At 42.1% G+C, this 27,500-nt stretch overlaps 1 pseudogene across 1 annotated transcript in view; it reads left to right on the top strand.

Moving 5' to 3' along the window:
• LOC146575299 (protein NLRC3-like) overlaps nt 1-27,500 on the top strand; it is a 71,793-nt pseudogene that overhangs the window by 37,655 nt on the left and 6,638 nt on the right. The window contains exons 7-10 of the transcript XR_014892105.1: nt 17,312-17,498; nt 17,628-19,428; nt 20,339-20,512; nt 20,786-20,953. The product of XR_014892105.1 is annotated as a protein NLRC3-like (transcript). The remainder of the gene's footprint in view (nt 1-17,311; nt 17,499-17,627; nt 19,429-20,338; nt 20,513-20,785; nt 20,954-27,500) is intronic.

Genomic DNA, 27,500 nt, shown 5'->3' with positions numbered 1-27,500 from the left:
GGGGTGGACATGCTCCTGTACAGACCTCTGAGGAGAACCAAGGTGCAGTCAAAGAGTCCAGTCTGTCCTCACAGATGTGAACATGTGCTTTCATCAGGTCTGCTGTCAGCTAGCAGGCTCACATCAGAATCACTGTTCCTGAAAAACACAGTCTGTGTGACATCATCAGTCAGCTGATGGTCCCAGATCTGAATGGTTTCTGTCTCTACTGAGGAAGTCAGAGAATATCACTGAGGTGTGGATCAGGTCTGAGTGAGCTGTGGAGGGACAGCTTTAAACAGTCCACAGGTCTCACGTCCTGCTCAGTCTGGTAGCAGATACCTCGTATTGTTCCAGATGTGCTGACATCAGCAGCAGCACAGCTGTGTGATACCATGAATCTCAGTTATTGATCCAACACACAGTAAATACAAAGATCAGGATTTCTGAGAGTAATCATTATGAGTCTGAACACATGATCACTGAATGTTAGTCTCCACAATAATAAGCTAACACAAGCAAACACAGCTTTCAGCTCTTATTTTGAAACTGGCTTATTTAGAGAGCTGTGATGTGAGCGTGCCTGGCTCTGAGGCACTTGGGTCAGCCTCTGTTGTTTAGAAGTGTTACAGACTGTGAATGACACAGACCTGTCAGTTTCCATGTTTGTCTGTAACACAGCTCAGGGCTCCATGCTGAACGCATCCATCCAGTGTTATTGATCCAGGACTGATACCAGCATTGGGATCAATACTACAACACACAATCACATGTGTCCACGTGATGTGTTTGACCAGCTTTATTCATTAATGATCAATCAGCTTATTTACTGCATCTGAGTCCAGCTTCATTTAAATGATCCAACCATGAAAATGACATCAGTCCTACAGAAGCACTTCATGCTAACAGGAAGTCATTGATTAAGGTGGAATAACACAGAGACACAACCACTCACAGCTAACCTGACCCCACTAACTGCATGTGTTTGGACTGTGGGAGGAAGCCGGAGTACCGGAGAGGACGCGCACAAACACGGGAGAACATGAAGCTCTGAAACAAAGATGGTGGATTTGACCTCAGGACCAGGCGGGGTTACGGGGGTCATGACCCCCCAATAATAGATCCAGCTACACTGAAACTGTCAATTTCATTTACTTTTCCTGTTTTAAAGCTATCAGGCTGCTTTGTGGCTCACTCAATACTAAACTAAGATACTTTCAGTGTGAATCATTTGCAGGAACACAGGCAGGATTTAAAGTGCAGAACTTTACAGTCTCTGTCTCAAAGTTGGTCTGAACATGCTAACAGCTCTTTGTTTTTTTCAGTTTTCACTGGTTTGATGTAATGAAAGAAATTTTAAAGAAGCAGACGATTGTTGTTATTTTAGTTCTATAGTTTCATAAATCGTGGTGTGGATCTAAGTCAACATTCAGAATAAATAAGATAATACAGCACTTTGATGGTTGCCTTTGTATTTTCCCAGCAGTGCTCAGGTTGGTTCTCGGCTACATTTACATACAGATGTTAATGTGTTCAGCAGCTGGACTCATCTGAGGAAGGAACATTGGAAAGGTGCTCAGTGCACAACTGCATCACTAATTTTATGTAAGACCCTGTGTTTTATTGTATTTATATATTTGTAACATTTGACTCAAACACTTTTGGGAAGGATGAAAATGTTTTCAGGAGGAAGTTTTTCCTTCTGTCCGACTGCAGTACACACAACACTGCGTCTCCCCCCATTATCACACTTCCTCAGGCTGGTGATGAGCGCCCCCTGGTGTCAGTGTTGATGACGTCATGCACAGTGAAACATAAACAGTGTCTGTTAATAAAAAATCATGTGTCCATTCTCATGTTTGCATCATGTTTCTGTAAAATCATCAGCTGTTTCTGAACCTTCTTCATTGTTTGACTCATTCCAACAGCTGTGAGCTGTGATGGAGTCAGAGCAGCTTCATCACTGATGTTCAGGTGAAGCTGAACTTAATAAACTGTAGAAATGATCAGGATTCAGGTTGGATGTGTAAAACACTTCTGTGTGAGGTCGCAGTGCTTCATATGTGTGTGTGGGCTGAAGCACACACGTGTGAGTCCTCAGAGGTTTCACACACATCACTGCACACACTTATAATCCTAGTTTAAGCTTGTGGATCATATCGGACACATCAGCAGCTCTTTGGAGACAAAGATTTGAGATTTAAGATGAGTCATAGTCTTTCTATCCATGGTAGCTTCCACTGCTGAGGCTCGGGAAACATGAAGAGGATAATTAAGAGCAAGCATCAGCTCTGTCTCATCTAACTACACAGTATTATGATCATGCACTTATGTCTCAAACTAAGACACAATGAGACAAAATGAGTTCTGTGAGTCTTTAGATTATCAGTAAATTCTGGTGACAGTTTGACGCTCAGTGGAGCCATTTTTGGTTTGTGATGAGTGTTTTGTGAGCTTCTGTTTTGTGAATCGCTCTTTGTAATTTAGAAGATGGTGCAGAAATGTGCGCGCCCTTATCTGAGAGGACACGGAGAGAGTGTCGCAGACTCGAGGTGAGGAGATAAACCTCGGAGCTGGACGGCCTGCACGTTACCCATGTGCATCTTTTCAGTGACATCAAGTGAACCCATAATAAGCATTTCTATGTCTTAGACATCATGTCCATTTCTAATGAGAGATTATTTTTAAATGAGGGAAACCTGGTCTAACAACACGCTTCCAACAGAGCTAAAGGTTCACCACAGTGAGACGGTGGGACTCTGATAAGAACTGAAACACTGTGTATGAACAGCTGAGACAAAACTATATATAAACACTCATTTATTCCAGTTTAGTTTACAATGATTTCAAAGTAATGTGGAACGATTCATGTTCATGAGCTGTTACAAACACAACTATTGATTTGTCTATATATGGTCGGACTACAAGGCTCGTGTTGAGGCTCTTGGAATAATGTGTGAATTACAGCAAGAAATGATGGTTTTCCATTTTACCAAAGTGGAATAAAATCACCACAGCAAAGAAATCATGTTATTGTCTGCAGCTAAAATATATGGTGAACATGGTTTTATAATAATGTGCAAACACAACCTCACTCTGCTCTATACGAGGAGCCAACCACAGCTGTCCGGGTCTTCATCCACCACCTCCACCATCTTTGCTCATCATCATTCACTTAATTGCTGATTGGTTTAAATCAAACTCCATTACAGGTTCAACTCCATCATATAACAGCATGTTGACTTTGGATCTGGTGTGCAGTGCCACCTTAAAAGATGAGGAAACTAAGAGATTACAAAAAAAGAAGTGGAGGAGTTAAAGAGCTGCAGCAGATTAACAGTTTCTGACAGTCATGTGTTAGAAATAGGACGATTAGATGAGCTGAGGGATCCATCTACTGCTCAGTGAAGCCTCATCAGAAACAGTCTCAGTGGAAGGATGGCTCTATTGTTAAGGAAGGACACAGGCAGAAAGACTGGCGTCTGTCACACAGGAACTGGACTGAAAATCAGCTGCACATATTCATCAGTACATGCAAACATATTATAGGTGTGGAATTCAGGACAGTACCATCAGAAGTTGATCCACTGTGCAAATGTCTGATTGGCAGTGGCTTCATTTTTCACTATGAACAAACTGCTAATGCAGCATCACAGGACGTCAGCCATGGATTGGCCTCCCCAGACCTCAACATTACTGAAACATCTTAACAGAGGATGGAAACAAAGGGAACCAACATCCAAGAAAAGACCAAGACTCCAGGCTGTGCTGAATTATAAAGGTGGACTGACCTCCAGGGTCCTTAGTATCATATAAGCTCAGTTTGTGTCTTATATACTTTCCATTTATATAACAAAATATATAGAAAGGAGGGTGGTTTAAGATGTGTGTAGAGTTTTATTCATTATCTTTAGACAAACAAAGAAAGCACCATCCATTCGTCTCCAGTCTGTATGAAAAACAGGGGAAAGGTCAAATTAAACCTTTGAAATTCCTTTCACAATAAATCCATAAATAAACAAAATAAAACATAGAAAAGTGTTTAAACCCACTTTTCCATGAAGCTGTCAATAGGAAATGTTCCAGTAAACATGTCTGTGTTTCTGCTGTTTTCCTTTCATGCGTCCACAGCTGACAGGTAACCCTATTGGAGTCGCCATAGTGACGGGTGGCGTCTCAGCTTCAGCGTGTTGATGGGCACAGCCATGGTTACCACAGCTGGAGTTGGTGTACGGCGAGCTGTGAGAGGACAGAGATGGAGAACGCACATTTAACTCTTTAACAGGAGATACGTTACGACTAACAGACGACTGCTGTCTACATGATGTCTTTGCAGCCCTTATGCTACATGTTACACAACTTTTCTTCATGCCAACAAGACTGAGGTGCCACATAGTCGACACATACAGCTGATTATGATGCATGTTTTACTATTGCTATGTTCACATCATCTGCTTGGCTTTATTACTGAGAGCCTGGAGATCCTCTGACGTGTGCATGGCTGATGTGAAGTATGATTAGTCCTACATGACATCAACAGCAGAGGCAATGAAAGCTTTGTTGTTAACAGGTTGTAGGTAAAGTCAAATGTCTACTTCTACACTTGTGTTGGGTAAAGTTCTTCTCACTGCAGCAGATCTATATCTGTGCTTTCACAGGGCGTGATGTGGAGCTCAGCGCTGAGGTGCAGGTCTCCTTGGAGACGGCATCCTGGCTGAAATATTATCATGCTTCCAAAACATTTCAGCTTTTATTTTGAAAGAAACAAGACTTGAAAACGAGTCCCCTTCTTCCTCTTTGTCTTTGTTCTTCAGAGGAGTGTCACCTGGACAAACTCAGGGCTGTTCTAGAGCCTTTCTTATTATTTGACTCCATAGAAATAAAACTGAATGGAATCAAACAAAAACTCCCAAACAGCTAAAACACTTTGCTTTATTCTCTTTTTTAACAAATACGTTGAAGTCCATCCACAACAACACAGCTGAGATCTCCTTTGTAATCAAGTGTTTACATCCTTTGTACAGATCTGCATACAAAACAATCATTTACGTCCCACAGAAGTCTAGTTACACGTAACTCTACAAGAACTGGTGAATGACAGAAACATGAGACACATGATCACAGGTGATAACAAAAAGAGAAAGAATTCATGTGTTAGTGATGTTTTTCAGCCCTGATGGCTCATGTTGGAGAAACAAGCTGAGGTACGTGGAAAGTTCACACACACAAGTGGGCGTGAGCGCACACACACAGAGAAACACAACTGAAGCATCTGTTTGCTGTTTCTGCTTTCATCATCTCTGCTGCTGTGTCAGGCTGGGGTCTCTCAGTGACGTGGTTGAGGTGAAGTATGACGAGTATCCCTGATTCAGTCCATCGAGACAAAGGGCAAAGAAAGCTGTTGTTAACAAACTCTATGGTGATGTGGCATTTAGCTCTGACTCTACGCTCTGCTGAATCCTTTGAACCTGCTGATCAGTAAAGCTCTACGTGCTGCAGCAGATTGAGCTCATCTGTGTTCACAGGTGTGGACCTCAGCGCTGAGGTGCAGGAGACTTTCATTCAGTTCTCCCTGCAAACAGCATCCAGCCTGGAAATACTGTCATCTTTCCCAGAAACGGTGCTCTTATCTCAGAGAAGAAGTCTGATGTAAATAACTGCAATCAACAGTGATGTTCTGCACAGATCACTTTTCCATTTTGCTCTCTAGATGAGTCCCAGCTGCCTGAACTTGTGTCCAGGTGATCGTCTCACTGAGGAGCTTTTGTTCTGAAAATCTCACGTCCATCACCTGTTTCCTTTTTACTATCTCTGCTCTTTCTTTATTCACAATGCTCATAATATCACACAATTATATTCATCACCTGCATGTTTTTATCCAGCTGCTGTTAGAACCAAACAAATAAAAAGGATGAAAAGCCTGAAATCCTTTGATTTATTACATTTGAAACAAATATGAGAGCATCCCTAACAGCACAGCTGAGACCTTTGTTTTAATCAAGCCTTTGTATCGACACACTTGTAAAGATTCATATACAAAACATAATAGAATAAATCAATATAAAATACACATAATCACAAAAATGCAGCCATGTTGTGAGTTTGCATCTAAAACATGCATGTTTCCCTTTGTACAGGCAGATTTACAGCAGACAAAGCAACACGCTGATCGACTTTGACCGCTGCAAAAACAAAACACCCACCAAGTCTGAAGTCGATCAGAGGAACTGTTGACAGACTGACAGACAAACAGATGCTTGATTCATTAGTGCGATTAAATGTTCTTCTTTAGCAGCATCACTTCATGTGTTTGTGTTCCAGGAATAAAGGTCTGTTTAAACTGGACGTCTCCTCAGCATCACTCGTGCTGTCGTGGTTTCAAAGCTGTGCAGAAAGAATCTGAGGGATGATACAGAGGTGACCAAAGTTACAAACATCCAGCTGTGCTGCAAATGTTTGCAGAGCTCCAAACTCTTTGGCTTTCTGCAGAGCAAGTATGGAAGAAGCACCTGAGCTAACTTCAGTTTAGACGATATGAGGAAAAATGCTGCTTCCCAAAGTTTCCTACAAGTATCCAGTTTATATTTAGAGAAGCGAAGGCTCTTTATCCTGACAACTACTCCCTGGTGGATCCCTGTCCTGTGACAGCAGCAAAGACTGTGTATCAGTATCATCAAAGCCACTTCAATAACCAGTGTTTAAAGCTCTCTAGCAGATGGACTTCAGTGGCAGCAGCCTCTGTCTGCTGTGTACAGAAGGTTCTCTGATGAAGCACACAGCAGATGCTGCACTACAACAGCAGCAGCAGCTCAGCTTCAGTTTGCTTCGACGCCCTTTTTGACCTGTGAAACAGCAGAAAATGAAACATTTCAACACCCGTTTGTTAGCGTGAGCTATTCTGCTGTTTTTCATCATTTCACAGGTGAAATAAAATCACATTTACTTCCTGTAGGAGTGATCGTGTCCAGCCTGACTGAGACCATGTGCTCCATCCTGCACAGGTAATAAACCTCTGACATGAAGGGCTGTCAAGTAGTTTTAGACAAATGGGGGTAAAAGACGTTAAAAGCTTAAAGAGAAACTACATTTTCTAAGAACTGTCTGACGTTCACCTCTCACACAGTGGATACGATTCTGCCGCTGCAGGAATAATCTTTGTGCTTATGAAACTGTCCATGTGTTTGCAGAGAATGTCACATGTTCAAAGCCATCCCAGCACCTGGGGTTTGTATAAGTGCAGCTGCTGGTGGGGAGATAGTCTCACTCTTCTATATAAAGAGTCAGCAGGCAGCAGATCTTCATCTGTGATCTCCTCCATCATCACGTCTTCACTCTTCAGCAGCTATGGCTTCACTTCGTGCCCTTCTGGGAGTGGTGCTGTGCTCCTCATGGTTTCTGCTTCTGCCTCAGGCCGACTTTGATTTACAGAGTCATCCATAATATTTTTTATTTTTTATTTTACTGCCCATCTATTTTCATACAAATGTCTCCGTCTTATGGAAAAGGGGTGGAGCTTATCCAACGAGGACAGGCAGGGCCCCCCCAGACAGTTTAGCAGTCTATACAGGAGGCTGACCTTTGCAACATGTACTTCTATAATGACTTCACCATTTAGGTTATTTGGTTATGTTTCACCCTGGATTTTGTGTGATAATATTTATTTTGTCCACTGATTTAAAAACAACAAACTATATGAATATAAAACAGAGTGAACAACAAAACATCAGCTTTGGAAACTTTGATGTAAAATTCTGCAGTTGTTTTCTCAGATATAGCATAAATCAAACTAACATACATCAGTGTGTTATTAATGTGCACACACACACACACACACACACACACACACACACACAGACACACACACACGTGTTACAATAAACAGCTCTTATGCTTCTGTATGATTCTCAGTGCTTTCCATTTGCGTGTCCACAGGTTGCTGTAAGTGGTGCTTGACTGCAGTTTGCTCTCATTTCAAGTGGTTTGCTGTCACAAAGCCAACAGGAAGTCCGGCCATGGTTGAGCCAACTGAAGATGGGTTGAAGGTGGCGTCCTCGTTTCCTCTGTGAGCGCGAGAGGACAGACAAAGCAAACACCGTTTGGACAGCATTAAAATATTTACACTGATGATTAATGTTGTGTCTTTGCACCTGTAGCGATACATGTTGGAAAATGGAGACTTTAGCCACCAAGACTGACGTGCCTGGAAACTTCCCTGTGAGTACGCCCACAAAGACAGGAAACAGTTTAGCCACCGCGGTTAATCCTCCATCATCATCATCCAGTATTTTTCACATCTTTTCTTCTGCTGTTTCCCTTGTTGTCAGTCACGGGGTTTGTGACTGAAATGCGTGTGGTCGACGGGAAGCCTGACGAGTACGGCCTGAATCATTCCATCAACACCGGACGGAGTGAAACCTTTGTTGAAAACAGATTATATGGTAACGTTGCATTTAGCTTCAGTAAACTGTGAAGTTACAGCAGCAGATTTACATCACGTGGCTTCACAGGAAGTAGTCTGGACCTCAGCGCTGAGGTTCAAGCAGCTCTGCTTGCAGACGGCATCCTTCCTGAAAATGTTCTTCATCTTCCTCAAACCAGAACTTTTACATTGGTGCTGAAGTTCTATATAAAAACTGCCTGAAATACAAAGTGATGTTGTGCACTGATTACCTCACACTTTCCATGTTTCCTTCTACAGAGGAGTGTCCGCCTGAGTGTTTTGTCTGATCTGTTGTTGATCGTCTCATTGACACTGCATGCAGATCTGACACCAGGGCTGGACTGGGACAAAAAATGGTCCCGGGCATTTTGACTGGAGACGGCCCCCCAGGTATTAAAGGAAAAACCATGAAGCCTTTGAATGAAAACAAACGCTGTTGTCACAGTGATGGATGCTGTCTTGTTGGTATACATGCATCAGTCTAATAAACTTAAACCTGCACCATCCTCCCTGTCCTGGTATTCTAAACAGGAAGTAGACTGTTGGTCGAGTTAACCTCCTGAACATCTACAACACACGGTGGAAACCTGACATTAAGACAGAGACTAGAGGTGAGACATGATCATTGCTGATTACTGATGACAGATTTAGATATGTTTTCATAAACCTTTCATTTGCCACATCAATAAACAGCACGGCAGGGCAAAATATGTTTTCTAACATGGCAACCTTTAAAAAGTGAAAGGAGACAGAAAGACAGCTGAGAAAGAATCAAACTGACTTTTTGATGCATTTTACACACAGTACTGGTGCAGAATCTAGAAAATGTGGGAAACACTGGCATCATATGCAGTACTTACTTCTGAAGAAATTATGATGGGACCCTAAAAAATGACTATGTACAATAATGGATTTCTATACATTTTACATCAGATGGAAACGTTTGTTGTAAGATTCAGATAATTATTTATTAAAAGTGAGACATTTTAAATGAGAATAAGAAAGAAAAGTATTTCTTTGTGCCCCCCTCTCCCTGTTAATGCCCTACCTGCCCCCCTGGCAACACTTTGCTAGACCCGCCCCTGCACAGTTACCAGCTGTCAGCTACACAAAAAGGATCCTGGTGTTATTTGTCTCTCAGAAACAGTTCATAACTTCAACTCATTTTTGTTTTGTCATGTTTTGTTCTTTACATTGTCTTTCTTCTATATAATTGTTAAACATTTAATAAATATGTCTACAAAAAGATTTTAAAAACCAGACATTTCACACAGACACCCAAATGATTTCTGACTGATGAAGGGGGCTGAAGGTGCCCTGCTCTTGCCCAGCTTCTGCTGCTCTCTCCCTGCTCACTGTCAGCAGCTGGCAGCCTCGGTCCTGCCTGAGACTCTTCATCTATCAGTGCCAAAGAATATGGGAAATAGCAACGCACAACATGCACATTACAAAACAAGCACATGAATCAGCATTACATTCATTAGTGAAGTGCTGACGTTCGTTCCTAAACTTTGGGCCTTAATTAACATCACTGTGAACTAATGTTTGCTTTGCTTCTTAACCAGTGAAGCAGCGAGGGGCTTTCTGAGGTTCCTGCTCGTAAATGCCCAAAATGAGTCGAGTATTTCTCTGCAACTACAAACTCTGCTTTCATCAGAGGTGTAAATATTACAGCACTGTGTCAGAGTCACTGAGGCTGGAACACAGAAAAAGGAAGTAGATGTATTTATTTTTAGACTTTATTGCCTGGAACCACTTTAAAAATACGCTTTGGGTCACAATTAACTGCAGAAAACCAGGAATTCACATATGAACATTATCTGTGCAGAGATTTATGCTTCTGAAGGTAAACAGTGAAAACTTGCAGCACTAAATGCACAGATAGCCAGGCGTTTCACATTTTGGGACCATCTGCCAGTTTTCATTTCTTAGGTATTGAAGAGCAGAAATGATTGAATTTTATTTACATGCTTAAAAATGTTTGCTTTTGAATATTATTTGAAGAATTACCCACACACTCAGGCACTGTGGGCCTGTTTCCCTTTGCACAACCGAGTGTTGGAAACGGGCCTTTTCTCTTTAAACTCTGAGGGGCTGTAACTTTGGCTTCTATTGGCAGATTTGCATGATTGACCCTCTTTTTAAAATAGTTTTAGCCAAGAGAATCAAGCTAACATCACTGTTTTTACGTCAGCTCACGTCACACGAGCTGTTTCAAGAAAAGTCCTCCTGTCACACAGCAATGCCTACATCAATCACACCACTCTGCTTAAATAATAATAATAATGTTTAGTGAAGCAGGTGAAGCAAAGGGCTGCTTTTAATAGGCTGGGAGACCCAGGTGTGCTGCTTTAGCTGCTGAGCCTCTCATGCTAGCCTCCATCTATAAGCTGGGATCACAGGAGCACTGCAGTCCTGACTAGATCAAGGATTGTTATTCATGCAGGTGACAAAAGTTTACATTCACAGAGTCATAGGATTGAGCCTGGTTTGAAAAGCAGCTGTTTAATGCAGCTGCTTAGAGTTCACACACAGTAGAAGAATCAGACTTGAGTCACATTTCAAACACTGGAAAAATACTCAGCAAGTAACAATGAAAACAGCACAGACTCAGTATATCCTGTTCAGTCCTGTGTTTGATATGAATGTGCTGTTCAGAGAGGATCTCATGTCCTCTTTTACAAAGCCTTTGTTTCATGATGTTTGTGTATAAATGAATGTAGGTGTGTTTCTAAGTGTGAAGGAGCCCTGGGAGAAAAGACTGAAGCTTGTGCCAAAGAACAAACAGGAAAGAAAGATCAGCATTAATGAAGACGAGCACAGAAGGAGCCCAAGCACGTGTTGCTTTTTCAGATTTCTCTAAAAGTGTGTGTTCATTTGTTCCATCCTTCACAACAAACAACAGCTGACAGACACACATGCACTCTGTGTCACTTCACAGGGGCTGATGAAAGTGGACACAGTAAAGGGAGAGCTGGACCTGCTCTACACATCCTGCACTCTGTTAACAGACTTTATTCTGCAGCATCAACAGATAAAAATATATGAAGATATAGAAACGTTTAACATTGTGACTGTTCACATTAGTGAAGCTGTTACTTTGCTGCCAGGTGGGAAAAGAAGCCTAAAGCTGAGTCTGATTAAACATCTGCTGCACCAGAGAGTTTCATGGCCCTGCTTTATCCTGTGCTTGCTGACCACCTCGTCCTGAAACCTCTTCATCATCCTCACAGTCGTGTGAAGAAAGAGGGAAGCAGGTGGAAACCATCTGTGCTGCTGTGTTCACTTGTGTGTGTGCGTCTATGGTCATATCTAATGTGTACCTACAGACAAACACAAACACCTGGCATTGCACAAGAGTCTCTATGGAGCAACCTGCAGATGTCAGAGATGTGATTAGAGGGTAAAGTGGACTAGTGAGAGCATCTATGTTGTTGTTGTCTGCTGGGGGACAGCATCAGCTGCAGAGATGCATCAGGATCAGCAAACTAATCTGCAAGGCTGCAAGTGTCACTGAAGGAGTTTGAGTCAGTGAGGGACTCAAACTCACACAGCTGGTCAAGAAGGCTCAGCAGCTGCTGTATTTCCTGAGGAGGCTGAGGAAATTTGGTATGTTGGCCAAGATCCTCAGCAGGTTCTACAGCTGCACTGTGGAGAGCAGCCTGACAGCTGCATCACTGCATGGTACGGCAGCACTACTGCAAACCGCAAACGCCTGCAGAGAGTGATAACAACTGTGGAGAAGATCATCAGGACCCCGCTGCCCTCTCTGCAGAGCAGCTACCATCACAGAGTCCAGAGGAGAGACACACCTCTGCCCTCGAGACGAAGGTTCAGAAGTGTGAAATGTAGAACATCCAGACTCAACAACTCCATCTTCCCCACTGCTATCAGACTCCTGAACAGCTGACCGACCTCAAACTGCAGTTTGCACATCAGGTCACTTTGCACACTAAGTTCATTTTGCACATTAAACTCCATGTACATCCATGTACATCGACATCTGCAGACCACACGTGTCTTCAGTTACTTATTTGTACTTATTTGCAGTTATTTATCTTTTTATTTTATTTTTTTAAGTTATTTCTTATCCTTATTTTATCTTTTTATTTATTCTTATCTTGTTCTTTTAACCATTATCTAACTTGGCATTGTGCACGGTGTGTTTAGATTCAGTTTAAATTCAGGGACACGGAGCCCCTGTTGATCCTCTACCTAATCACACGAGCCACGGTGTGAGAACGGGTGTGGGTCTCAATCAGCCAAGGTTTTGGGTGAACCCATTGTGAGATCTAGCCCCACCCCATCATGTGATTTCCTGTGATCAAATGTCCCAGGATGTAAGTGGGCGTTAAGACGTCCATGTCCCTCTTCAAGCAACTTAAAGAAGTCCAGACGCTTTTCTTTCCAAGCTCCTTCAACAACATCATTCATAGAACAACTTCCAGCTTCTTTTGCTCGGCTACAGTTTGGATGGATTTGCAGATGCAACAAGACTAAAATGGTTAGGGTCAGGAGGTCAAAGGTCAGAGCTCCTGTGGGTCTGAGGGCGGCCTCACGCTGGAGAAGGATGAAGGAGTCTGACCTGAGCCAGTGTTTGACATGAACACATCAGCACTGCTGTCAGTGAGCCTAACGACAGCCGTTAGCATCATTTCAGTGTTTCAGTCATAAAAACACTTCCTGTCACTGTGGTGGTTACAGTGACATCATGCAGTTTGTGCTTTGACCTCCAGAGGGCGACAAATCAGCACAGACAGAGAGCTCCATTCAAACTTTGCTGCCATCAGGAATAATTCTTCAAATATAATCATCAGTGTTTGAGCAGTTATGATATCAGGGACAATCTAGACATGTGTGACAATACTGAACATGTCACATGACACACCTCAAACATCATGTGATCCACTCTCAGTCTGCACTTTCATTCATGACTTCAACAGGTTGAAACGAGCTTTGAAGAAACATTCAGTGAAATAAATCTTTCATGGATTCATGTGAGCAGCAGATGAACTTTGTACCAACAACATCTTCAATAACAGAGTCTGAATGAAGCTCAGGTGTTGATGCTGCTCACTGATTGGACGCTTGCTTTCAGCTCTGCTCTCAGTCTTTACTGCACAGGTGAAGGTAGAAAGTGTGACTGGATCTATAGACTGGAAACAGAGAAACATGCTGAACATTTGAAGCTTTGCAGCAGAAATGTTCATGTTACAAATACAGCAGAGCTGATCTGGGATCAGTGTGTTCACACCTGCAGCTACAACAAGGTTTCATGTCTCCACACGTCAGCATGTGAACTTTACTCTGACTCAGTCTGAGCAGTCAGACGGCATATTTTTAAAGTTAACACATCAGCACACACAGAGCTGAGCCCCTCCCACCTGTGCTGAGTTTCAGGTGGAGCCCCGCCTCCTTCCAGGAAGCAGCTCACCTGTGTGTCCGTGTTTAGTGTCCAGGTGTGGAGTGGAGCTTGTTGTTGGTGTGTGAAGAAACTGTAAGTTTGCTTTGTTTCCTCCTTTAACAGTTTGTCTTTAGGAACTTTACTGTTTGTTCAGCTCGTGTTTGATTTCTTCACACAACAAACTGTGTGTGTTTGTATTTCCGGTCTCTCCATTAAAGTCAGTGTGTAATGTTTCCTGGCTAACATCAGCTGTGTGCAGCTTAGTTCAGCACAAATCTGCCGCTCCATAGTTCACGGTAACGGACTCACAGCTGGACCAACGAGGCCGAGTGTGTCCGCCACTCTGAGCTACGTTCGTGTTTGTGTACTTGTAGTTTGTACTTTGAGTTCACTCAGAGCCCACAGAGGACGCAGCGTACGTGATGACGTCACAGCCCTTTACCTCCTTTACTGTCACTGTGATTAATGTTTACACACGAGACACCTGCAGAGCTCTGACGCTAAGCTAGCACACAGCATGCTAACACTAAGCTAACACTAAGCTAGCCAAGAACCCAGAGTGAGTTAAAGCTGAGTAAACACTGACCCCAGACCAGCACCGTGATAAAGTGAGCTGCTGCTGCTGAACTTGAACAGGTAACAAAGTGATGAGCAGTCAGGCTGCAGGTTTCTACCTGTTCATGTTTCTACAGTAGAATCACTTTGAAGTGTCTTTGTGCTGTTTCATCTTTGATTTGTGTTCATAAACACTCAGAGAAACATCACGTGACCTCATCAGGATCTGTGTTGGTGTGTGGGGCTGTACCTCAGCTTTATGTTGTTACATGCTCATTTGTTCATTTCACACAGTAACATCAAAGTAATGTTATGAGGAGTAATGAAGTAACGTACTCCATTACTTTTAATCAAAGTGTTCTGTGTAATATGTGTAATAATGACTGTTTTGAGTAATGACCAACACTGATCACAACAAAGAGGAAATGCCTCCAACATGCACAAACATTTGAGCCACAACATGCAGTTAATGTGCACAAATGTCTTTGATATGCTGCTCAGTGATGGTGGTGACTGTCAGAGCAGAGCTACTGAGAATCAATAAGTAATATCAATGATGGGATCAGAATCACTAAATTCTTCTCATCCCTGTCAGTATCATACATGTGCTGTATAATGTGATAAATGTAGAGGTGCTGGCTGTTCTCTCACTCTGCTGTTTAGCTGTAAAGGACGCCTCCCTGCCTTTGTCTCATTCATGACCTTTAATAGTCTCTTCTAACATGCAGAGATCTGTATGATCTGTTTCATAGAGTCTAACCAGCCTGTACAGGTAACAACAACAGTCACTGCATCACTGACACACAAACGTCATCTCTGTCAATAACAACATTCATACATGGAATAAAAACACATCAGTGGATCATTGCTGGAGCTGATGTTTGTGCTCCTGGTGCAAAGGCTCTCAGTTTCCTCCTTGAAATAACATCAGTGGTGGGTCAGCGACATGCTTTCTTTCCCTCTCAGGTTTAAATATCTGGGACTCTCCACCGTTTGGTTTTAGAGCTGAAGAAGCTTCTCAGATGAAACGTCTTCCAGAAACTTAAAGACGTCTCTTTTCTCTCCAAGCTCCTTAGATCACATGACCTGGATGACTGAACCTACAGATATATTGACCTGGTTTCATGGTCACATGACAGGTCAGAGGTCAGCGACTGTAACTCAGTTCCTCCTGTTAATGTGAACTCACTGAGTGTTTGTGGTTTACCTCTCAGACTGACTGAAGACGATGATGGAGGAAGAGGAGGACAGAGCAGAGTCTGCAGGGTCCAGCTGTCCGTCTGTGAGGAGTGACCGGTCCAAAGGTCGAAATCCAGACTTCAGTGGTGAACCTGGAGCAACGAGGTCAGAGAGCTGAACTCACTGAGTAACAGAAATAATTCTGCACTGACATTATAATCAGTGTTGACTCTGGTTGATTGTCTGACTGTGTTTGTGAGCTGAGAGGAAATGAAAATGAGTTTGTAACAAAAATCAGTTTTGTCCAGTTTTCCTGTAAAAAGCTGAACTCTAATCTAAGAGGATGTTACTGACAGGAAACAGCTGCATTATCTGCAGTCTGTGTGATCACAGCTGCTTCAATCATGTTTGTGTCTGCAGAGGTCAGAGGTCACAGTCTGCAGGGTCCAGCTGTCCGTCTGTGAGGAGTGACCGGTCCAAACCTGAAAATCCAAACTTCAGTGGTGAACCTGGAGCAACGAGGTCAGAGAGCTGTGATGACTCCTTTACATGTTTGTGTTTCCTGGATAAATATGACCTGAAACATCCTCAGATTGTTACAAAGATTCATTAAAAAGAAAACAATGAAAGAGAAAAGATCCAAATGTTCGACTTGGTCATTTGCTGTTTGAGGACAGTGATGCTCATATCTGTGGGGAAAGTGTGACCTGAGTGGGTTCATGTTTGTCTTTAAAGAACAGAGCTGCTCTGATTCTCTTTGTGTCTGATCTGTTAAACAGTCTGAGAGGTCACACAGAGACCCAGCAGCTAAAGCCTGGATCATACTGGCTGCTGTTACTCCATCAGGACAACACTGAACCACAGTGGTGTGGATGTAGTGGATAAATCCCACCATACTGATGCTCAGAGTTAACCACAGGGAACAAAACCAGATGTTACCTTCAGATTGTGACCTTTGGAGTGGACGATGCAGATTTCAATAGAGAATAAATGTTGTTGTTTTTCAGCTGTGAAGAAAGAATCTAATTTTCTGAACTTAAGAATTTATGATGCTGGAAACAACATGGAGACTATAACACAACATTTCCACTGTGTTCATAGAATGAATGTAAAACTGTCAGACATTCATTAAATATGCAAAATGTCTACAGAAGCATCAGAGGGTCAGACGTGAAGCACTCAGTGATTTTGATCAAATGACTCATCAGTTATTGATCTGTACTACACTGATCTACCACGTTAGTAAAGCTGGTGTTCTGGTGGTGGAGGGAGACTCGGATCATGTTCTGGTTTTGGAGCAGTGATCTGCTGATGGTTCAGTTTGATGAGCTTCTTCAAAATCATCCCTGACATCACCACTGAAAGGACGTCCATGAAAACAGACTGAAAATTACTGATATGTTCACAATCTGAGAGTTTAAAACTTGACAGACTTGATTCAGATGAAGTTATTTGAGCAGAAACTCCTGGATCTTTATCCTGTGTGGATCTAATCCTTCATGGTTCCTCCACAGAGTGGACCAGCAGAGCTCAGAGGTTCCCAGTGGTCAGTCTGCCCAGCAGCATCAAACACAGCTGGACTCCATATTTATGGTCTGTACATGTACAACAACTACTGTTACATCTGTTCTGTTCACAGTCATCTCCATGCTGCTCTTTGTAGACCAGTGGATCGTCAGTGTGTCCAACATGGATCTGATGTTTGGCTCCATGATTTCAGTCTGATTGGCTCATTCATAAATATTCTGTTCCAGCTGCTGGAGGACAACATCATCACTTTTGTGAAGAACGAGCTGAAGAAGATCCAGAAGGTTCTGAGTCCAGATTACCCAGAATGCTTAGAGAGTCAGAGGAGCAGCAGCAGAGAGGCGTTTGTGAAGATCACAGTGGACTTCCTGAGGAGAATGAAGCAGGAGGAGCTGGCTGACCGTCTGCAGAGCAGTAAGAGGATTTATCTAAAGATTTAAGCTGCTGGATAAATGAGACATTTTCCAGAGATGGAAGATGGAGCAACATGTTTTAAAGATTAGTTCTTTTTGGAATTGAGTGTTTATTTTTCTTCTCATTCAGAACTTCAAGCTGCAGTTTGTCATCGTAACCTTAAATCCACCCTGAAGAAGAAGTTCCAGTGTGTGTTTGAGGGCATCGCTAAAGCAGGAAACCCAACCCTCCTGAATCAGATCTACACAGAGCTCTACATCACAGAGGGAGGGACTGCAGAGGTCAATGATGAACATGAGGTCAGACAGATTGAAACAGCATCCAGGAAACCAGACAGACCAGAAACAACCATCAGACAAGAAGACATCTTTAAAGCCTCACCTGGAAGAGATGAACCAATCAGAACAGTGCTGACAAAGGGAGTGGCTGGCATTGGGAAAACAGTCTTAACACAGAAATACAGCCTGGACTGGGCTGAAGACAAAGCCAACCAGGACATCCAGTTCATATTTCCATTCACTTTCAGAGAGCTGAATGTGCTGAAAGAGGAAAAGTTCAGCTTGGTGGGACTTGTTCATCACTTCTTTACTGAAACCAAAGAAGCAGGAATCTGCAGCTTTGAAGACTTCCAGGTTGTGTTCATCTTTGATGGTCTGGATGAGTGTCGACTTCCTCTGGACTTCCACAAAACTACAATCCTAACTGACCCTAGAGAGTCCACCTCAGTGGATGTGCTGCTGATAAACCTCATCAGGGGGAAACTGCTTCCCTCTGCTCGCCTCTGGATAACCACACGACCTGCAGCAGCCAATCAGATCCCTCCTGACTGTGTTGGCATGGTGACAGAGGTCAGAGGGTTCACTGACCCACAGAAGGAGGAGTACTTCAGGAAGAGATTCAGAGATGAGGAGCAGGCCAGCAGGATCATCTCCCACATCAAGACATCACGAAGCCTCCACATCATGTGCCACATCCCAGTCTTCTGCTGGATCACTGCTACAGTTCTGGAGGATGTGCTGGAAACCAGAGAGGGAGGACAGCTGCCCAAGACCCTGACTGAGATGTACATCCACTTCCTGGTGGTTCAGGCCAAAGTGAAGAAGGTCAAGTATGATGGAGGAGCTGAGACAGATCCACACTGGAGTCCAGAGAGCAGGACGATGATGGAGTCTCTGGGAAAACTGGCTTTTGATCAGCTGCAGAAAGGAAACCTGATCTTCTATGAATCAGACCTGACAGAGTGTGGCATCGATATCAGAGCAGCCTCAGTGTACTCAGGAGTGTTCACACAGATCTTTAAAGAGGAGAGCGGACTGTACCAGGACAAGGTGTTCTGCTTCATCCATCTGAGTGTTCAGGAGTTTCTGGCTGCTCTTCATGTCCATCTGACCTTCATCAACTCTGGACTCAATCTGCTGGAACAACAACAAACAACCTCTACATGGTCTAAACTATTTAACAAACTAAAACTTCAATCTCTCCACCAGAGTGCTGTGAACAAGGCCTTACAGAGTCCAAATGGACACCTGGACTTGTTCCTCCGCTTCCTCCTGGGTCTTTCACTGCAGACCAATCAGACTCTCCTACGAGGTCTGCTGACACAGACAGGAAGTAGCTCACAGACCAATCAGGAAACAGTCCAGTACATCAAGAAGAAGCTCAGTGAGAATCTGTCTGCAGAGAAAAGCATCAATCTGATCCACTGTCTGAATGAACTGGATGATCGTTCTCTAGTGGAGGAGATCCAACAGTCCCTGAGATCAGGAAGTCTCTCCACAGGTAAACTGTCTCCTGCTCAGTGGTCAGCTCTGGTCTTCATCTTACTGTCATCAGAAGAAGATCTGGATGTGTTTGACCTGAAGAAATACTCTGCTTCAGAGGAGGCTCTTCTGAGGCTGCTGCCAGTGGTCAAAGCCTCCAACAAAGCTCTGTGAGTAAATCTGTGATCATGTTTATTTTTAAAATGTTGATTAAAAGTGGTCATAGATTTCTTCCATGACAGATCCATGTCCTAAAACCATGAGACAGCGTAGTTGTATAGTATAAAAGAAAAAAGGAGAACTTTTGACCACAATATTGTAACTTGAATGAACTTTTGATACAGCCTTTAAACATAAAATTTATGAACAGAATCGGTGACAAAGGGCAGCCCTGGTGGAGCCCATCACCCACCGGACTTATTACTATCCAACGTATTGCCGGCTATGCCAACCAAGCTCTTGCAATGGTTGTAAAAGGATCGAATGGCCATAAAATGTTTCTCAGTTTTATTATTTTCAGTCACATCTGTTTTTGATTATTAACTGAATATTTTAAAATTCAGGCTTTTTATGTTATACAAAACATCATATTTTCTTATGTCTTGTATTGATTCTGAAGGAATAGTTTTCATCAGTATCGCAGATACCAGCCTAAATTTTACTTTGTATTGGATCAGAAAGGAAATCAGTGGCATCACACATCACTTACAGCAACTTCAGTACCACTCCATTTTAATAAACTGGGGGGAGGTGCACCAAGATTCAGTATGAGATAAAGAATTATTTTTAACTGTAAGGTTGGAGAAATCTGTTGTTGGAAATTGGAAGAACAGGTCATCTTAAAAATCACTGCATTGTAGTTTTATTCAGGCCCCTTCAATCTGTGATCGCTGTTGCTTTGCATTGTAAATGCTACTATTACAAAAGTCACAAATATTAGTGTATGTGTGTGTTGTTGGGTAATAAACCAAAAGAACAGAATCTACCAGCACCTCACTGATTTCTGCTTAAAAACAACAAAAAAGCAATAAAGCTCTGATTTGTTTGGTTGATCTTGTCTCCCTTCCACCTTGATTTCAGACTGAGTGGCTGTAACCTGTCAGACAGAAGCTGTGAAGCTCTGTCCTCAGTCCTGAGCTCCCAGTCCTCCCATCTGACAGAGCTGGACCTGGGTAACAACAACCTGCAGGATTCAGGAGTGAAGCTTCTGTCTGCTGGGATGAAGAGTCAATACTGCAAACTGGAAACGCTGAGGTCAGATCAAGCAATATCGATTTTTTTTTCATCAATTAACATCATTTAATCAATTTCATTTGGAAAAAATTAACAGTGTTTATGTTTTGTTTTTTTAATGAATCCATCCAAATCACACTAAACTGCCACATTTGTCTTTTGTAACATGAGGCAATAAGGATTCCAGCATGTCCTGAAACAGTGTTGAAATATTGTAAATGTAGTAGCTCCTCATGGCACCATGAATATACTTTAACACAAGTGTTTCATGTCTTCTTGTCATCCTTTCTTCAGACTGAGTGGCTGTAACCTGTCAGACAGAAGCTGTGAAGCTCTGTCCTCAGTCCTGAGCTCCCAGTCCTCCCGTCTGACAGAGCTGGATCTGGGTAACAACAACCTGCAGGATTCAGGACTGAAGCTTCTATTTTCTGCAGTGGAGAGTCCAAAGTGTACAATTCTCAGGTCAGGATTCAGTCTTTTCTGATGATGATTTAAAACCTGAGTCAGGTCGATAAATGGCTTACTCATTTACAACAGACATGATTTGTCAAATCACCTTATATCTAACCCAAAGGTCCTGTGTTTTACTACTTTGATTTTTTAGTAAAACACAGGACCTCTTAATATTTATCTAAGAGACCATATATAATTTTTTTCCCTGGATCATGTGTGTACCCTCCTGGTTGGAGCTCCAGCAGCCTGTATCAGTGAATGGGACTTTAAATGAAATTGCTGCCCCTGTCAGGAAGAGGTCTGAGTGACACACAAAACAGAAAATATGAGCACTGCATGTGTCTGAGGCTACTCAGATACAGACCTGAATGAGACACTAACTTTGTCTCTGAGAGATAACTTTTATTATTAAATACACTTCATTTCTCATCTGTGTAGAGAATGTAGAGTTTGACATGCTAATATTACAAAATGAAAAATCACACTGAGTCACAAAGAAATTGTTTTGGAGTATTTATGGTTCAGCTGATGAAATTGTTCAAACAAACCAGTAATTTACACCGAAACAGCACAAGTGAAACTTTTTCGAGGGACTTACACTAAGCTTGTCCTGGTACACCTGTAGAGCCCAGCTTCTATGGACCATGAGCTTAAGTTCTGTGCTGCTCTGATTTATTGCCTGTGCTGTCTTTCAGTTCAGCTTTGTCGAGTCTCTGGTAGGATTTCTTTTACATGACCTGTGTAAAAACAAAACAGGAAACACATTAAGCTGAAGTAAGATGCACAATTTGAAAAATGGGGCACAAAAAATGTTGCTGCTTTCTGGAAAGTGCGTCTAAGAAGACCCAATGGAGAAAGTGAAGAGAAAAATCAAAGATTAAGAAGAAGAAAATGGCAGAGGCAGTTTCTCTTGGACTGCCTGCAGATGGGGTGAGACTCTAGAAACAGGGATGATTGGAGAAAATGCAAAGAGGCCATAGGATAAACCAGGAGATGAATACTCTGGTGTTCTGGGGATAGTGGGAGTGAGAGGGAGAGATGCCAGTAAATGATTTCAAGGATAAATTTGAGAGAATCAGAGCTAAGAAACCAAAGCAAGTGGGGAACTACAAACATATGGACAGACTCATAATTAGGCCAAAGACACATTAAAGCAATTATTACAGGTTTAGAAACAGGGATGGATATGAAGGAGCTTAGCATGAATTTGCATTGAGGAAAGAATAGCAACGAGCATCAGAGGAAACAGTTAGGAAAACTAAAAGGATGTACTGGCAGGAATACTGCAGTACTTTAGGAAGAACTACCGTATTTCCCAGACTACAGAGCGCACCTGAATATTAGCCGCACAAGCTAAAATCAGGGGAAAATCCTGTTTTGTACATACATTAGCCGCACCTGACTAAAAGCCGCAGGTGTTTCAATGTTGACTTATCATATGTAAGAGAATATGCACAAAGCGAATTGTCAGGAAAGAGATGGCTGTTTGGAGACTGTGGAGCAGGGAAATTATTTTACTGCTATTGTTAAATAATTGTCATCATTACCATTGCATTAATAATATAATCTGGAGTTTATATTGCATTCAGGGGTTAAACAGTGTCTCTTTCAGAAAGACTGAGTTGCAGGCTGACAGGAAGTTGTATGCAGAAGTGAAAGCAGGAAGTTATTTTGAGCAGCAGGCTAAGACGAGGCTTTAACAATGTAACAGATAGCTTTAAGAAGGCTTTAAGGTTTTATGCACACAGGTATTAAATTAACTTTGTATTCCAGGTGCAGTTATAACTATTTTATACATATTGCATATCTGTGCTTATTTGAGTTGATGTTCAGGTTCTTTAAAGGTCTTAAGCTTCATCTAGTGAGAGTGTCTAGATGATCCATGCTGAGGGAAAACTAGAACATAGAAGGAATTGCAATACATGCTTACAAAACACTTATATATCAGATCATTTTATATTAAGGTTTTAGTAGAGGTTCTTGGTTAAAACATTTATTTAGTAGAAGACATACACATAGTCTCAGTGAGCTTCTGGTCTGGTAAAAGGTCAGAAGTGCAACAGGTGAATTGAGAAAGAGCATTTGAGGACGAGACACAGACAGTAGGTGAAGAGGTGACACAAAGAGCATGTGAGGTCGTGACACACACACACACATAGAGTTAAATTTATTTAGAGGAGAGATTACTCATGTCTGGTTGTAACTGCAAAAGTGTCTCAGTAAAAGAGGAACCGTTCCTTGTTGTCTCGGCAAGAAAGAGGAACAAGACAAGAACTGAAAGGTAGACAGGAAGGGCTAGCCATGAAAATAGAAGATGATCTTCTGGGTTAAAAGTCTGATCTATGTATAAAATGTATCTGTGACGCATGAAGGGGCGTCAGTAAATCAAACCCTGATGCTATAAAATATCTGTTCATGCTTTGATTAAGTCGAGGACTACTGGCTGTCTGCGTACAGAGTGTCTTCCCACACGTGTATTCATTAAAATCATTGTTGGACCAAGATCCTCTGGACCATGGGTGGTGTGTACTCTCCCTCCTCAATTTTGAACCTTAACAAGACACACCCCTTTTATTAATATTTTGAAAAACAAGTTATGGGTACATATTTGCACATGTGCTGTGCTTCATAAATGAGTAACAAATGTAGTACATAACAATAACCTACAGCACACCAGAAAAATAAATTCGGCCTACCTTTTAGGCTCAGGTGCAGTGACACGGCTTTAACAAGAAGAAAAGTCAGTCATTCACCATCTTCCTGCGCACTAAAACCACCAAAGTCCTCTCCTCCAGTGTCGGAAACAAACAGGCTCAGGGTGGCTTCGTCATCCACTCTCAGCTTCTTTCCTTCGTTGTCACTTTCAAAACCAAAGAAATCCTCGTTGTCAGTGTCAGAGTCAAACACCCTCAGAAGGGCCGTGGCGGTGTCCTCCTCTCCATCATGCAGCATTCAGCCCTTCGAAATCTGTTGGTGATCGTGGATGTTTTCACACTTTTCCACGCTGTCAGAATCCACCGGTGGAGTTGGGCATAACTTGCTTTTTGCAAGTTTATCGCCGCTCATCATCCAGGCCTCCAGCTGAACGGGTAGCGCTACTTTGAAGTTTGTTTTTCGCGCTACCTCGTACTGCACTACGTTGCCTGACGGATGGACATGTGACCAACATACCACTCTTGAACCCCGATCCTTCCGCCAGGCAACGTAGTGCCGTACAACAGCGGAACAAACAAAACAAATCCGCTCATGGACAATCCATAGAAAAGCCGCACCTGACTAAAAGCCGCAGGGCTCAAAGCTTGTGCAAAAAGTAGCGGCTTATAGCCCGACAATTACGGTACACCAGTTCAGAATGTGTGGAGTACAGTTAAGAACATGAATGCAGACAGGAAACAACAGCAGCTGTTGTAAAGTAAATTCAAACTCCTTCATTAAATGCAGCTGGTTGAGTTGAAAACAATGGAGAATGATTGTGTTACGTTGTTTATTCTCTATAGAAATGGAGCAGGAGTGCATGCAGAGCTGGACGTGGGCTGTATATACATGCGTGTATCTGTTTTGTCTGTGAGCAGAGAAAACAAAGCGCTGGAAATGTCATATTGAAATGTTAAATCAGGAAAATCCTGGAGAAGAGGATAGTTCTAATGTTCAGTTTGTAATGTTGAATTCAACACAGCTCTTAAATGCATAAAAATGACTTCACCTGACGTCAGACTGAACAATCGGATTAGCTACTGATATTGATTTAACCCGTTTAGACCTACCATAGAACCAAGTCCGCCAGAGCTTATATTATATTTTTACATGCTGTAGAGCCATTTTTGGGAGCATTTCAAGTTGCTATACATCAATACAACCATTACAGCCTAAATTTTAATAATATGTATGTATTAAGTGCATAGTAATTACATAAATTGCAAAAAAGTGCAATAAACTACAAAAAAATTGAAAATCGTTTTTGTTTTTTTAACATATATTTCTAGTTAGAGAAATTTAAGAGGCTTATCCCTCAAAACTGTAAATACAAAAAAGTTGCACAAAATAGTTTCCCACCTCAGGAAATTTATTTTGAGTGCCTTCATAGTTTTATTTTTGAAATACACCAATTTTTATATACTGCAGGAAAAACGAAAATAAATATTATACTGCAAATTTGCAAAATAACAGCATATGCATCAAAATAAACTATTTCCAGCAGAGCAATATGAGTCCTAAGCATATGTGGAAGGAAACTGTAACCTAGGACAAGCTGATGGCATAAGATGTAAATACAACTCCTCAGGTTTCATATGCAAAAAAAATTATTGCGCTAGCTCACGTGATTACAGTGCTACCGGGATTTAAAAATAGTTGCGCAAAACGGAGTGTGCCCACTCTGACCAGTTTTAAAGGTTAAAGCAAGAAAATATGGTATTAGCATTAGATGCCAATTCCTATTAACCTTAAATTAGCATTACCTGCTAATGGCAGTCTACTTAGCATTAACTCCTCACTAATGTAATGCTAATTCACATCAAATTATCTTTAGCTTTAGCATTAGCTGCTAGCTTCAGCCTACCTAGCACTAGCTGCTCACATTGTTAAAAGGGAAGAGAAAACGATATTAGCATTAGCTTGTAATAATTATTCACCCCTAATTAGAATTAGCCACTAATGGCAGCATACTTAGCATTAACTCCTCACATTGTTATAATGCAAATGATGCTAACTTGCATTAAATTAGACTGCTGTTATTAGCTAATGCTATTTAGCAGTAGCTGCTCACATTGCTATAAAGCAAAGGAAAACGATATGAGCATTAGGTTCTAATGCGTATTTGCCTTAAATTAGACGTAGGTGGGCAGCACGGTGGCACGATGGTTAGCACTGTTGCCGCACAGCAAGAAGGTCCTGAGTTCAATTCCACCATCAGGCCGGGGTCTTTCTGTGTGGAGTTTGCATGTTCTCCCCGTGTTTGCGTGGGTTCCCTCCGGGTACTCCGGCTTCCTCCCACCGTCCAAAGACATGCAGCTTGTGGGGATAGGTTAATTGGATAATCCAAATTGCCACTAGGTGTGAATGTGCGAGTGAATGTGAGTGTGAATGGTTGTCTGTCCCTGTGTGTTAGCCCTGCGACAGACTGGCGACCTGTCCAGGGTGTACCCCGCCTTTCGCCCTATGACAGCTGGGATAGGCTCCAGCGCCCCCCGCGACCCTGAAAAGGATAAGCGGAAGCGAATGGATGGATGGATGGATAGACGTAGGTGCTAATGGCGGCCTACTTAGCATTAGCAGCTCAGATGTTGTAATGCTAGGGAAAAGAGTGTTAGCATTAGCCGTTCACAATGTTATAAAGTTAAGGGAAATAGTGTTAGCATTAGCTACTCACATTGTTAAAAAGTGTTAGCATTAGTGCATAATGCTAATTCACATCAAATTAGCATTAGTTAATAACGGCAGCCTATTTAGCATTAGCAGATAATGTTGACCTTGGCCCACTGGAAAAGTTCAGAACTAAAGATTTAGGAGTGTTTCTCGATAGCTCTTTCTCGTTTGAGAAACAAATAAATTCTGTTATTAAAACCAGCTGTAAGGTTTATATTGTTGATTGTCATTTATGCTTAGAAATATTTACTCATATATGCTTAGAGTTGTATAATCGATTGCATGATGATAGAGGTTTGATCCTTAGTAGTCTGTAAAGACTCTGTGTGCCTTCCAGAGTGCTCTGGCATGCACACACCACTTGGGGCCATGAGAGAGGTCGTACCCTCTCTTACTGATTTATGGTGTAGGACAGGGGTCTCAAACTCAATTTAGCTGGGGGCCGCTGCAGGCAGAGTCTGGGTGAGGCTGGGCCGCATTAGGTTTTCCACAGGAAAGGCATGGTTAAAAAATTCCAATCCTCTCAAATCTCTTTATTTTTATTTTTTAACACAAAATATTAAAAATAAATAAACAAATTAAGAATTAATAAGAAAATCAATCAATCTGTAATACATAAATAAAACAATAATAAGATATTTTTAGTCAGTGAACTTGTGTGTATCTTTCAGTCTTCTATATCTGCTGTGTTTAGATTGAAATGTCTGTATTAACAGTTCTATAACCTTCTTCTGAACATGAATGGAACACTGTAGAAAATGAACTGTTCTTCTGAACATGGCTTCTCTTGCCTACTCCTTGCTGCTAGAGACCTGGCAGCGTTTCCTCTCGCATAGCCGAGCCAGATTTGGCCTGAGGGAGGAAGCAGTTGCGACCCTCAGTATGTCTTGAAGATGATCATCCGTAAGTCTGGACCTGTACTTGGACTTATTGAAGTTCAAAGTGGAGAAGAGCTTTTGGCACAAGTATGTGCTACCAAAAAGGCACATGGTCCGCTTGAACATTCGGGAAAGCCGAGGGAAACTAGGGCTCAATTCTCTCAAAAATTGTCCAAGCTTCTCTGCTTTTCCACTCACCTCCCTGAACTTTGCTTTGAGTTCAGAGTTGCACTGCAGCTCAATGAGCTCCATTTGAAGCACAGAAGGGGCATCTTGCACATCAAAGGAGAAGGGGTCCGCAAAAATGTGAAAGG

This window comes from Mchenga conophoros, linkage group LG4 (genome assembly GCF_057382185.1).
Source record: "Mchenga conophoros isolate Kocher_MC1m ecotype Shallow Benthic linkage group LG4, M_conophoros_male_GT1.1, whole genome shotgun sequence".
Lineage (NCBI taxonomy): Eukaryota > Metazoa > Chordata > Actinopteri > Cichliformes > Cichlidae > Mchenga > Mchenga conophoros.
Note: the sequence above shows the minus strand (reverse complement) of the source record. Positions and strands in the feature narration are given on the sequence as shown.